The following is a 12,438-nucleotide window of genomic DNA, read 5'->3' as shown; positions in this document are numbered from 1 at the left end:
CTTTCTCTTTCTGTCTGCCTAGCCTTCCTTCTATCTCTCTTCCTATCTACACATCTACCTGTCTAATTATCTGACCTGTTTTATCTAGCTGATCTGTTGAAAGTAATCCAACCAAACTGCCTGCTCAAAAGCTAAACCAGATTTTGAACAAATATAGATTTGGAGGGATAATGGCAGTTTCAGATTGGCAGCAGACATCTGAGAAGTTCTGTATAATGGGGCGTGCAATTCTGATGAAGGTGGAATGTGGGTTTATCTAAAATCAAGGCAGGTGAAACTCACACCAAGATGACACAATTTTAAAATTTCTGAAATATTATCTGAAGACAAAATTCCAGCCCCTTTTTCACATCTCTCTACTTTGCACAGTGTCAGGGCCAAATGCTACGCTGTTATATTGGTTTAAATCCTGATCGCTACCTGGGTAACTGAGGACAGAATTAAACCGTAAGACTATGTAACACATGTATTCGAAAGATTACCTTTCGAAACCTTCCTTAGAGGTTTTTAAGGTCAGGCTTGACAAAGCCCTGGCTGGGATGATTTAACTGGGAATTGGTCCTGCTTCGAGCAGGGGGTTGGACTAGATGACCTTCTGGGGTCCCTTCCAACCCTGATATTCTATGATTCTATGATTCTATGATTTGAGTATAGAGGCAGTAAGTGATACCAAGTGAGGTGTAATTCCAGTTTCAGTTGACGGTTTTGGTACTCTCTCATATACCAATCACAATGAACTTATATGCAATATTTCCAGAGGCTTTCCTGTCACGCACTGTTGTTTTAAATAATCCAACTTCCCTGCCTGGAGTGAGCTCTCTTAGCTAACAGTCAGCTTGCCCGCAACTTAACATGGAACACACCCCACATTCTTGTTTGGCTTGGGCATAGGTTTAGAAAGATGGAAGCTTTTAAATCCTGAGAAGGCTTAATTGTTTTCCTTCAAAAGGGGCTTATGCTGACTCTTAACTTCCTAGTGGAGGACTCCAGACATTTTGCTGCAATGTTGACAAGGCGAACTGTAATATTTCCTTCAGCACTTGCTACGTCTGCACAGGATTTCTTCCTCTGAGCAAAAGTCTAATCCTCTGAAGGATAAGTTTATTAACCCCATTGGAGGTATAAACCCAACAGCCTGAGATGATAACACAGAAGATAATCTTATATTGGATTTTCTCGCTAAACAAAATCCTGTCAGGGGACTCTCTTTACACTCTCTACAAGAACTCCCATCTTAACTATTCTCAAGACTCTTTGAAGGCACAGAGGAGTTATTTTTGCCCTTCCATTGTAGGGGTCTGCAGTCCCTACCTCTTGTCCATTATACCCTTTGTGTCAAAGCCTGATGCTTTTGCTCTGTTCTCCTATATCATGGCTAGTCTGAAACTGAGCTGAAAAAAAAAATGATCCATTTTATTTCAACCAGAAGTTATGGGCTTAATGCACAAAACACGAGGCAAAGTTCTCCAGCCTGTGTTATGCAGGAGGTTGGCCTAAATGATCATAATGGTCCCTTCTGGCCTGGGAATCTTGGGTTCTTTGAAAGGGCTGGTGGATTTCCTACTCTCGAAGTGTGACATTGACATTCGTGTCCCTCCCCAACTCAAGTATTTAACACCATGACAACTTCAGGTAGCTTGGCCCGGACAGATGGGGAGGAGGGAAATGGAAAAGCTCCTCCTCTGTCAGGGAATACCAGTCAGAAAGAGTTTCTTTGCTTATGAGACATGCAGAACTCTATGGGATCTCTCCAGACGATAGCGAGGAGTCAGTGGGTACATTAGCTGAAACAGGAGTTGGAGGAGCAGTTCTTCCTGCAACAGCTACCAAGGAAGGGGAGCTACTTTCCCCTATGCTCCTCATTACTTTAACGCCTGCTAGCAATTATCAGGCCGGACCAATTTTCCCTGGGGCCAAGCAGCCTTCTTGGCTCTGAACACATGGCACGTTTCATAGGTCACAACACTGATCCAACATGCTAGTGTGCAGGGCCCGTGCATGGAGACGTGAGTTGCGTGTGGTGATGTAGCTGCCCTTGATTCCGTCGGGGTTGCTGTGTAGTGACTGCATCGTCGTTCTGCCCTGTGGTTAAATGGCCGGGGATGTCGCTATTAAGTGACGTTCTGCAGCAATGCTTTGGAAGGTCAACAGTATGATAAATAAACACAAAAAGTCTTTATAATGCTGGTTACAGTTTGGTCTTTGATGTTGCTGGGCCAGCACTGTGGGCACTGCTGAGTCTAGTATTTGTTAAACTTTAAAATGTCACATGGGAGGCTTTCGGCTCCCTCATTTGTCACGTTAGCCCTTTCCCCTCTATCCCCTGCAGCATGTCATTCTGGCTAAGTCATGTTGAGTTCATCCCCTACTGGACCTTTTCAGTGCCATTCCCAGCTCCGCAGAACGGTCACAGCTGAGAGATACCAGACTCGGAGCGTTGGGTCTTCACCCTCGGAGCAAGAACCTGAGTTAAAGGGTTGGGTTCTAAACACGTTACAGCAGCATGTTGATTGACCATTGGACACTGTCAAAGCTGCTCTATTCTATATCTACCTATCCTTATACTAACTGCTCCTACCACCCTATAGAAGACCCGGTCTCTGGCTTCCTCCCATAGATTTAATGACCAGGTCTGATTATATCTGTCTGTCTTAATTGAGGGTTGTTAATCCATCACAAGAGACATTTCCAAGTGACTAGGTTTGTTAACTGACGACAATACTGAGTGTCATCTAGATTCATTTCCTGAATCGGAGAGAAGACTAGGACTGGGAAATACTTAGGTATTATAATGATGAGGACTAAAGAAAACCATAAAATGGATTAGATTAGATTAATCCTCATCAATCCCCCTCGAAAAATGTTTCCCACCTTCTCCTCTTTGATTTAGACCTTTATCTATCACAACCCTTCAGCGTGGTTCCAGCTCAAACCAGTTTATACTACAATGTGGCTGGTTGGCTCGTGTGGACGAATCACAGAAGAGGAAGTAGAAAGTGGAACAGGGTCGTGTTGGGGATGAGCGTCTTCAGAAAAAGAAAACAACCTATTCTAAATTGGCCTTTATACTCATGAATTGATGGTTATCTAACTATGACGCACAGAATACAAGTTTAAAAAAACCCAACCTATTTAAACAAATTACCCAAATTAGCAAATAGTTTTGTATTGGGTATTCAAAATGCCAGCAGTTTGCTGAGGAACCGTAAATTGCTAACAAGGACTGCATAGTGACCAGTCCTTGGGAGCGTCAGAACAAGCAAAACATTGTGCTTTTGCTTTTTGCAATATAGACACAGCCTGCAAGCAGTTTCCTCACTTCCTGCGCTGGTGGAGATGATGTAAAAAGCCACGTTTTGACCAGATGAGCCTTGTTACAGGGGCTGCTATGGAGCGATGCTCTCCTGGGTTAGCAGGTTACGGTGGGGCTTTTTAAAAGGCCGTTGGAGTCAACAAGTCCGATGCCAGCTTCACCAAGTTTAAATCGGTTTTGTTTGTTCTGTTTGCAGTCCAGACTCGCTGTACTCCTTTATATCTCAAAATATTTCCATCTTGCGCTTTCTCTCCTCTCTTTTGACAACGTAGACCAAATGAACTCGGTAAAGAGCAGATTTCTAGTCAGGGATTAAGGGAAACAGCCCTTCAATAATCACGGGGGCTTTGCTCTGTTTGGTAACAAAGGGTTAAAAAAGCGAACGCACAACATGTCCCAGAACGAAATAAAACAGCTGTGCATTTCCTCAGGTGGGCCGCACATGCCCCGGGGAGGCGCCTCAGCTCCAGCTTCCAAGGCGACAGATAATAAATAAGGGGAACTCTGGGTTTCACACAGTCCATTTGTGTCTAAAGGAATGTTTGGTGTCGTGTCTCGGTGATGTAAAATCGTGACGGCTTCCATGAGATCCTCTGCCCCATCCGCAACATTACTCAGTTTCTTCTCCCTTTTCCTTGGCTCCCCGAGCCCTCCCTCCCTTTTCAGCTGCCTGGCGTCCCCTCTCTGGGAAAGACGCTTCACTTCTTCTGCAAAACCAATTATCCTCTCAAGTGAACTTGGGGTCCTGGAGGAAGGAGCCTCGCAGCTGTGCAGTGTTGTGTTTTGTCCCATGCTCAGTTCCCACTGGCTCAGTAGTGAGGAGGTGGGGGAGAGAGACAGACAGACAGACAGACAGACAAGAACTCAAACCACCACAGAGTCTAGCTGGGAAACGGAAGCATTCCAGACAAATAGTGATCATTCTCCAAACAGCAGTGCAAGGGCTATAAAAATACTGCTCTTCCTTCCCCTTTTGCCTATAAATTCGAGAGGGCACTTCCAGAGGGCTCTTTTTTCCTTCCAAGTCCCTTTGTTTGGAGATTGTCAAAGGAAGTAATACAGACCCTCCCGTGGCCATGTGCAGACATGACAAGTTACAGGTGGGAGGTGATCTGGGACTATTCCCAGTGGGGAGAGAGAACCAAATGCTGAATGTCTTCAGGAAGTAGTGGAAGGGTTGGAAGTCAGAGGGCCGGCTAAGGTGTGCAAGGATTTGCATGCCTGTGCAAGGCAACATGGGGGTACAGTTTACATGTGAGGGTGGGGGGTTGCTTGCATATCCAGTGCATGTGTCCAAGTGGCTGCATATGTGGGAATTTTTAATTTCTAAATTGCACGCGGGCATCACTTAATCTCTGAACACTCAGGTAGCAGGTTAAATACGTGTATTTCAACCAGGCATCAGGTTAAATACGTGTATGTTGATCGAAATTGGCTTCCTCCCCCTGATGAAATACTCTTGGAGAATTAGTGGGGCTGGTTGGAGGAGTCTTCAGAGACAATTTCTGGAATTATGAACCACCCCCCAATCAACCGAACTATGTTGGTGCCCCCTCATGAGTAGCTGTTTCTGACATTCAGATGAGAGGCTACCTGTTGGCCTGAATATCTGAAGGCTCAAAGGGGTGTTTGTTGCCCTCCCAGGCAAAGGGGACATGTATGAGAAGATGATTGTTTCCCATTGGTTATGTCATTGGTTATGCTCAGCCACTCCAGGCGCATAAACAGTATCATGTGACTTGGGTGGCCAGATTAGTGAATGGTCAAGTTGAAATGTATGAGAAAGCTAATAAGCTTTGTCCAAGCTAGCTGGGGAATTGAATGAAGAATAGGTCAAATCCTATCCCCTCTCGCCTATCACGAGAGATGCCTTGCAGTCTAATAACGTAAAAACCACGCTACATTAAAAGGACATTAACCATCTGACTTCAGAGCCCAGACACAAAAGGTAATTCCGCGTTAAAGACACAGTGGCTCTCTCTGAGGGGTCTCCAAACACAGGATGACCTCACCGCAACCAGGACGTGCTCCTGTCACGCTGGTAAAACTGGCGGTTCAGAGATACAAGCTTGGCCGCTAGTGGAAAGTTAGATGAGCTGTGAGACGTGTGGGGCCCAATCTTGCTGCTACTGAAGCCTGTCAGGGTTTTGAAATTGGCTCCAGTGGAAGCAGAATCAGACTCTAAATTATAAGGTAATGCTAAACTCAATGCCAACCAACTCTTTACTTTGGACATTAGGACTCTGATTTCAGCTTGGGACTAAGCAGCAAGAGCAGATCAGTTCAGAAGGGACAAAGACGCCTGTTTACGTCCACACACTGTCGGTCAGCGGAAGCTTGTTACAAAGGGTCTGAGTAGAATATACAGATAATTTATTATTAGAATGTTGGAAGGATCCAAAAGCACTTTTCAAACGATCTACGTACAGCCCACTGAAATGCAGCCACTTCTGGGGCAAAGGCCAAATAGTGCTGAGCACATTGTGCAATAACAGAGAGGGGGGCTTAGGTTGGGCTAAGGCCTTTGGCACACACTCATCTGTTAAAATGCCAAAGGGATCTTAATGTCCTTGCAGAGCAGTGGCTCAATCACATAGAAAAAAATGAAGGTGAGTCAGGAGTTACGGTCCATTAGTGCTTCAGCCATTCTGAGGAAGACATCAACAAGCCAGTAAAATGTTGCAGGGGGGCGAGGGGGGGCATGTCCACCACAACCCCGTCCAATGGTTGCATCTGTGATGCAGGACAGGCGGGACCTCGCTTTGCAGTGCAGAACGTTTTCTCCCTTAAGGGCTATTTCTGTCTTCGGCAAGAAATTTAATCATTCGGCTGGCAGCTGGGATGTCCAATATGGTGCATGGTCATATTCCAACCAAGAACTGCCGGGCTTCAAGCAATGTATAGGGACATTCAGCCTGTAAACAAAGTTTATGGCTTCATTGTGGTCTCATAAATAGTTGCCATATTTCTAAACCAATGTTCTTCTGCTTACTCTAGGAACAATAGAAGAACATTTTGTTCCTATTCCCATGGAAAGGCGCTAGGGTGAGCACTGAGATGCTGCATGTCACTCTCATCATCTTACTTTTTAGTTGGCTGAATCACTGAGAAAACGAAGTCAAGGGCTAGATCCTCAACTGGTGTAAACTGGCATCACTCCGTTGCAGCCAATGATCCTATGCCAGTTTGCTCCAGCAGAGATTCTGGCCCAATGTCTCCCTCCCAAGAAGAGAAAACAAAAAGCTAAGGTTAAATGACAAACTCGTTCTCCCCCTTATGTGGGCTGTTGTTCATTTCTCGATTTGCCTGGGAGATACCACAGCTGCTTCTTTGCAAAGCAATACAATCCTCAAGCTTTTTTTCGGAAATGTAACTTCACACAGAGCTCCTGCCATCTATGCAGGGACAGGAGCTGCCTGTACTTATCGCATTGCCAGATGTTATTTGGAGTGTCATGTTTTTACTTGCACAAGGCATGTTTTATGTTGCTAAGGTCAAACGTATATTGCAAGCAGGGCATCTATCTCAACCAGCTGTCACATGCCCTCCAGCAGGGCATTTGGGCAGCTTTGGGGTTGTTTGTTTTTCTTTGTAGGAGGAGGTAAATCATAAACCCCACACACCATGCAAATCCTCTTATTTAACTGACAGGCTGATGACGGTCTCCTGTGAATACCAAATCAAGGGTTCTTGCACCTTCCAAAAGATTGTGACAACTACATTCACGTTAAGTTTAGCTTACATTGAAGAACCCCAGGGAGTGTCTTTGCTAGTGTGAGGTCCACTCCTATCTGTCTGTCTCTCTCGCTCTTATCAGTCTATTACCTGTGTCTAGTGCAGACCCGGAGTGCTAGCTTCCTAGGTCAGTGAGTGAATTCAGTCCCACCTCCAAGCTGTCACTCTCACTTCACGATAAACATGTCTGCAGAGCATTTGTTTCCAGGCCTCGCTGTGAGTTTAAAAATGGACTATACCCCCAAGGCCACTCCACTTTATACCTCCCATCATCTTTGCAGGTCTAATGCAAACAAGATGTCCCCAGGAAAGCATTCTTCAGCAGAACTCTATCTGTCTCTTTGATTGACGGTAAGACATCTAAGCAAGAGTTACAGCGGCAGATGTGTTAGAGGGATCTGGGTCAGCACGCGTGATGGGAGCCTTGCCTACTGGCAGAAAGACTATATATCCTGGAATGTAATTCTTATAAAATTTTTCATATGATGGTGCCCCTTTGTTCTGAGTGACTGACGTGTCCCACGGGCATTGCGCTCCTAGACTGGTCACAAGCTGCCTCTTGGGTTGGTTACTTGGCCAACCCTTCATTTTAATTGATTTCTTTTGGTTTCCAACCTCTGGGTCAGGGATAATGGAACACAGACCATCATTTGCATTCCTGTTTGCTGTGCATTGTACTTGGTAAGCCTTTAAAAATACACACACAACATTTCTGTTGCACTTGGGTGTAATGGCTGGAAGACGATACAGATTCAAAGGCAATGCTGAAGGAGGAGTTAGATTAGATTAGTTAGTTAGATTAGAAATGCTTCCCCTGGACCAAATAATAATAAGAAGAAGAAAAGAAATAATTATTTGAAGGTTTGCAGGAAATCTGAACCATGTTGTGTTATCTGTGACTAAACGTGTTCTTGAGAGGCTCTTTTTTTAGCACCATACACACTGTAAATATAAACATGTGGCGTACCCCATTGAGTGTGACATAAATGGATTTGAAAGAAAACTCAGTATGAGGTGCTCTCCGCCAAGTTTCTTCTTCTTCCGAGGTTTTGGAGACGAGGACAAGGACACCCACATAGTGCCAAGCAATCAGGATTAGGTGTTGGACATGCAACATGGCAGCTTTCAGATGGGGGCTCTGTTAGTCAAAAGGGCCATTGGTTAAAAGAGTCTCCCCTGATAGCTCTGTTATCTTTTTTGTGTTTTGCTGGTTAATCTAGGGATCTAAAGTCTGATCTAATTGATCTATCTCATGTTTCTCTTGAGGCCCAAATGGGTCTATCAAAGCTTTCTCCTAGAAGCTAGTGATGGAAGAGGAAGACTTCATAGGCCATGTTGACCATCACAGGAAGACAAATGTTGTGTGGGTCTCTAAGGAGGGATTGGTTCGCTCTAGATTCAAATGACTTAGGTAGTGAGGCTTCCATCAGGTCCTTGAGGAAAGGATTTCACAATCTAATATATCACAGCACGGATTTTCAAACAGGAGAAAAGAGGCAAATTGTCAGCAGTGAGGGCCATTCACCCTTGGAACAGATTAGCAAGGCGTGTGGTGGATTTGTCATCATTTGGAGTCTTAAAATCAAGACTGAGTGTCCTTCCACAAGATCCTCTCTAGCCCAACCTGTAGAGTCTGGATGTCAGGGTCACTGGGTGGGGTTCTCTGGCTTGTGTCATGCTGGAGCTCAGACTAGATGATCATAATGGTCCTGTCTGGTCTTAATCTCTATGAATAAATTATCTGTATTAAAGTAATATTGAAGAAGTGCATGGGTGTGAGAGCGTGCATGCAATAAAGCAAGTGTGAAAGTGAGTGACAGAGATTTGGTGACATGTACAGAGCCAATGCCTCAGATAGGGTATGTACGTTCATCTCCCAGGCTCAGCCTGGCATGCCAATCTGCATCCTGCTGTGAATTTTTGAAAGCAGATTTCTACTCCTTTGAGAACTGCTCTTGGAAATGTGTGCATATGGCAATGCGAGTGCTAGCCCCCACCCGACTTATGGCCTTGCTGATGGCAAGGCCATCCCAGCAGCCTAATCTCTAATGAGATGGATTGTCGGCCGCTGTCTGTTTTTACAAGTAATGAAGGGTAATTGTGTCACGCAGCACCTCCAAATGCATTCTGCACATGTTCCCCTTTGGAATACTGGTGCTCTCCGGGCACACTGCATTCTTTCCTGCTGAAACCTGAGCGCTCCGGCGTATTCAATACTCACTCCGAGATGGCCACCTGCAGAAAACCTTAAACCCTCTTGCTTGGAAGCTTTCCACGTGCTTCCAGCCCAGTGGCTCTTCTAGACTCTCGGCCAGCGTCTCGGCACTCTCGGTGTTTGGCTGTGAAGATAGATGTTATCTGTGTTAGCCTGGGATGGTGCTTGAATGACCTATGGAGGGTTCTGGCAGGTGATTCAAATATCCAGTGCGATTTCCCATGCTAGATTGCTTTCTCAGATTCTCCACAGTCATTTTAGACAGTAGGGAACATTTTTTATGCAAAGATGAAAACCTTGGAGGTTGTACAGAGCTCCTAGGTATTCTTACAAGACAATGGGTCAGATACCTCATAAGGTTGATGTGTAACCTTCTCCTTAACAGACACCAGCCCCAGGCGTTGTCTGGTCCAGGTGTAACAACATTCCCCTTCCCTTCCCTGCAGCTATCACAAGAACGCTTTAGCATGTGAACATAGCGGGTGGCAGCTCTCCCTTCCCCTGCCAGATCATGTCTGAAGGGGACAATCTAATTTTCCTCTTCGCTATGAAACTGCTGGCAAAATGCTGTGTGTCCACCTCGCTTCTCTGCATGTGAGCTCCTGCTTAGTATCTTAAGCCAGTGGTTCTTGACCAAGGGTACCCGTACTCCAGGGGTACTCAGAGGCCTTCCAGGGGGTACATCAACTCATCTAGAGATTTGCCTAGTTTCACAACAGGCTACATAAAAAGAACTAGCAAAGTCAGTGCGAACTAAAATTTCATATAGACAATGACTTGTTTATACTGCCCTATACTCTGAAATGTAAGGACAATATTTATATTCCATTTGATTTATTTTGAGAAAGCCAGCAATCTTCAGTAATAGTGCGCCGGGACGCTTTTGTATTTTTGCGTCTGCTTTTGCAAGCACGTCATTTTTACGTGAGGAGAAACTTGGGGCTATGCAAGACTCCTAAGAGGAGTACAGTATCTGAAAAAGTTGAGAGCCACTGTCTTAAGCCAACCTCTGTGTATCGGGAGTCAGGAGGGCGCTTTCCTTTGGGGGCAGGTTATTGCATAACAACCAACAGCAGGAGTTGGTTTTGGTCATCTTTCTCTTACGCCGCTGATAGCGGCCAAAGTCAGAGAGGAGACAGTGAGCTCGTCGGACTCCCCCAGGTCTGAGCCAGCCCGGGAGCGCCTCTGTGCCTGTGTTCTTCCTGTGGCAAATTGCAACTCAAATCACGTTGAAGTTCGGCAGAGGATCAGTTCTGAGGCGTGTATTCCAGGGCAGCTAATGATCGCTCACAATCTCTGACCTCTCTGTCATCTCGAAGGGAAGGTATTTGTGCATTTCATGCAGAGATCCCGGTGCTGTGCCTGTTGGAGCAGCAGCTCAGGGGCTGCGGAGGGTTCCACTTTAAACCCCTTTTAGCCAGGATTTGTTTCTAAGGTGTTGAAATCACAACAAGGAAAAATCCCATGGTGCAGTCTTGGAGCCATTTCCATCTCCCCCTCCCCTGCATGAGATGGTCCCTTTCTTCTCGGCTGGCAGATGTCCCTGCTGAAGAGGACTGGCAAGCTCTTTACTTCAGGTGTGCAGCGCTGCCTTCTCCCACTTCATCTCTTGCCACCAGCTGCCTTCATTTCTGCCTCACCTTCCCTTGAGAGCAGCTGTGATTTCTCAGCCCGCCTGTGGCCCAGAGGGGAATGGGGCAAGGAAGGAACAGGAGGACCAGGGGCCAGATTAAGGCATAGGCAACCAAGGCACATGCCTACGGCCCAGTTCGGGAGGGAGGGGCAGCTGCCATGAGCACCGGCCAAACCACACAACCAGCTGGAGCTTTGCTGCCGCCTGCCCGGCACTGGCTGGGGAGCTGCGGAGCACACCTGGGCGGGACAGACAGCTGGGAGAGGGGCAGTGGGGAGCCCGGGGAGGGGCAGACACCAGGGGGTTATTAAGGCAGCGTCTGTGCAGCAGGAGCCAATCACTGACTGGCCTGGATAGGAGAGGCCCATGCATGTATGTTTGCTTAGTGCCCAGTGATGGGTTAATCTGGCCCTGACGACGATGCCACTGATCTGGGACCGCCAGGATGTGCGGGGCAGGTGACTGCATCACTGTGGCCGACCAAGAGGTCAGTTCTGTCCATACTTAGCCTCTCGCGGTTCAGAGCCAGTGGCTATCCGTCCATTGTACCCTAAGGGATGGTCAACAGGTGGCGGCAAAGCCAGCCCAGGAGTGTCCTTTATCAGCACGCGGGAGTCCCAGTGCTTCAAAAGTACAATCCCCCCTAGGCAGCACCACTGAATCCCTGTTTATGGCTATGAGCTTGTCGGGTCTCTCAAGCTAAGCTGGGCTTGGTCATTGTGGAGACGGGAGATGTCCCGGGGGAAGTCATGGTGCTGCTGGCAGCCGTAGTGCTGAGCCAGCAGCTGGTGAGAAGCAAGCCAAGGAGCGGACAGGGTTCATTTCACAGCTAGAAGCTCAGAGATGCACCCCTGACGGATGCCCAGGCACTTCGGCAGGAACAGAGGTGTGAACTCGAAATCGGCTCAACTCTCTTCATTTCATTGTTACACGTTCTCCCTACGCTGACTCCCAGCACAGTCCTGGCTAATGCCTAGATTATGAGCTCTGTGGGGCAGGGACTGTCGTCTTTGTTTGTCTGTCTCATTTGTACAGCATTGTAATGGGGCCAGCTTCCCCTGCCTGATCGGGAGTCTGCTGCCTCAGTTTCCCCTTCTCCGCACCGGGAATAATGCACGTTAACTCGTAGGTTTGAGTACGCCTCCTTCTTGCAGTCTGGTTTGTGTAATCAAAGAGGGCAGTTAAACTCAATCAAAGCGTCTGCTCCTGCTCCCTGCAGGTATCTCCCACCAGGCCTTTTACCTGTGTGATGCAGAGAGTCCCCTCCCCTCATCTGCCTTACTCCCTCGTAAAGGAACTACCACATCTGGGTTGTCATCACATCATGCTTGGTCACCTGACCAGCTCCCCCCGCCCCAAAGGCAGAGCCCTGAAATAGGGTGCAGAAACCCGCTTGTGTTCGAAGACCAGCCATGATTCCTAGCACAATGGGGCTCTGAGCTCTATTTGGTGCTACCATATGCTAATGCTGGGGATCAGGTCAAATTGCAAATTAGCCTCCGTAACACTTCCCTGGCTTTTTCAGTAGGATACAAGGTGGTT

Source organism: Lepidochelys olivacea (assembly GCF_965140295.1).
Source record: "Lepidochelys olivacea isolate rLepOli2 genome assembly, chromosome: 10".
Lineage (NCBI taxonomy): Eukaryota > Metazoa > Chordata > Testudines > Cheloniidae > Lepidochelys > Lepidochelys olivacea.
This window is presented reverse-complemented; position numbering follows the sequence as displayed.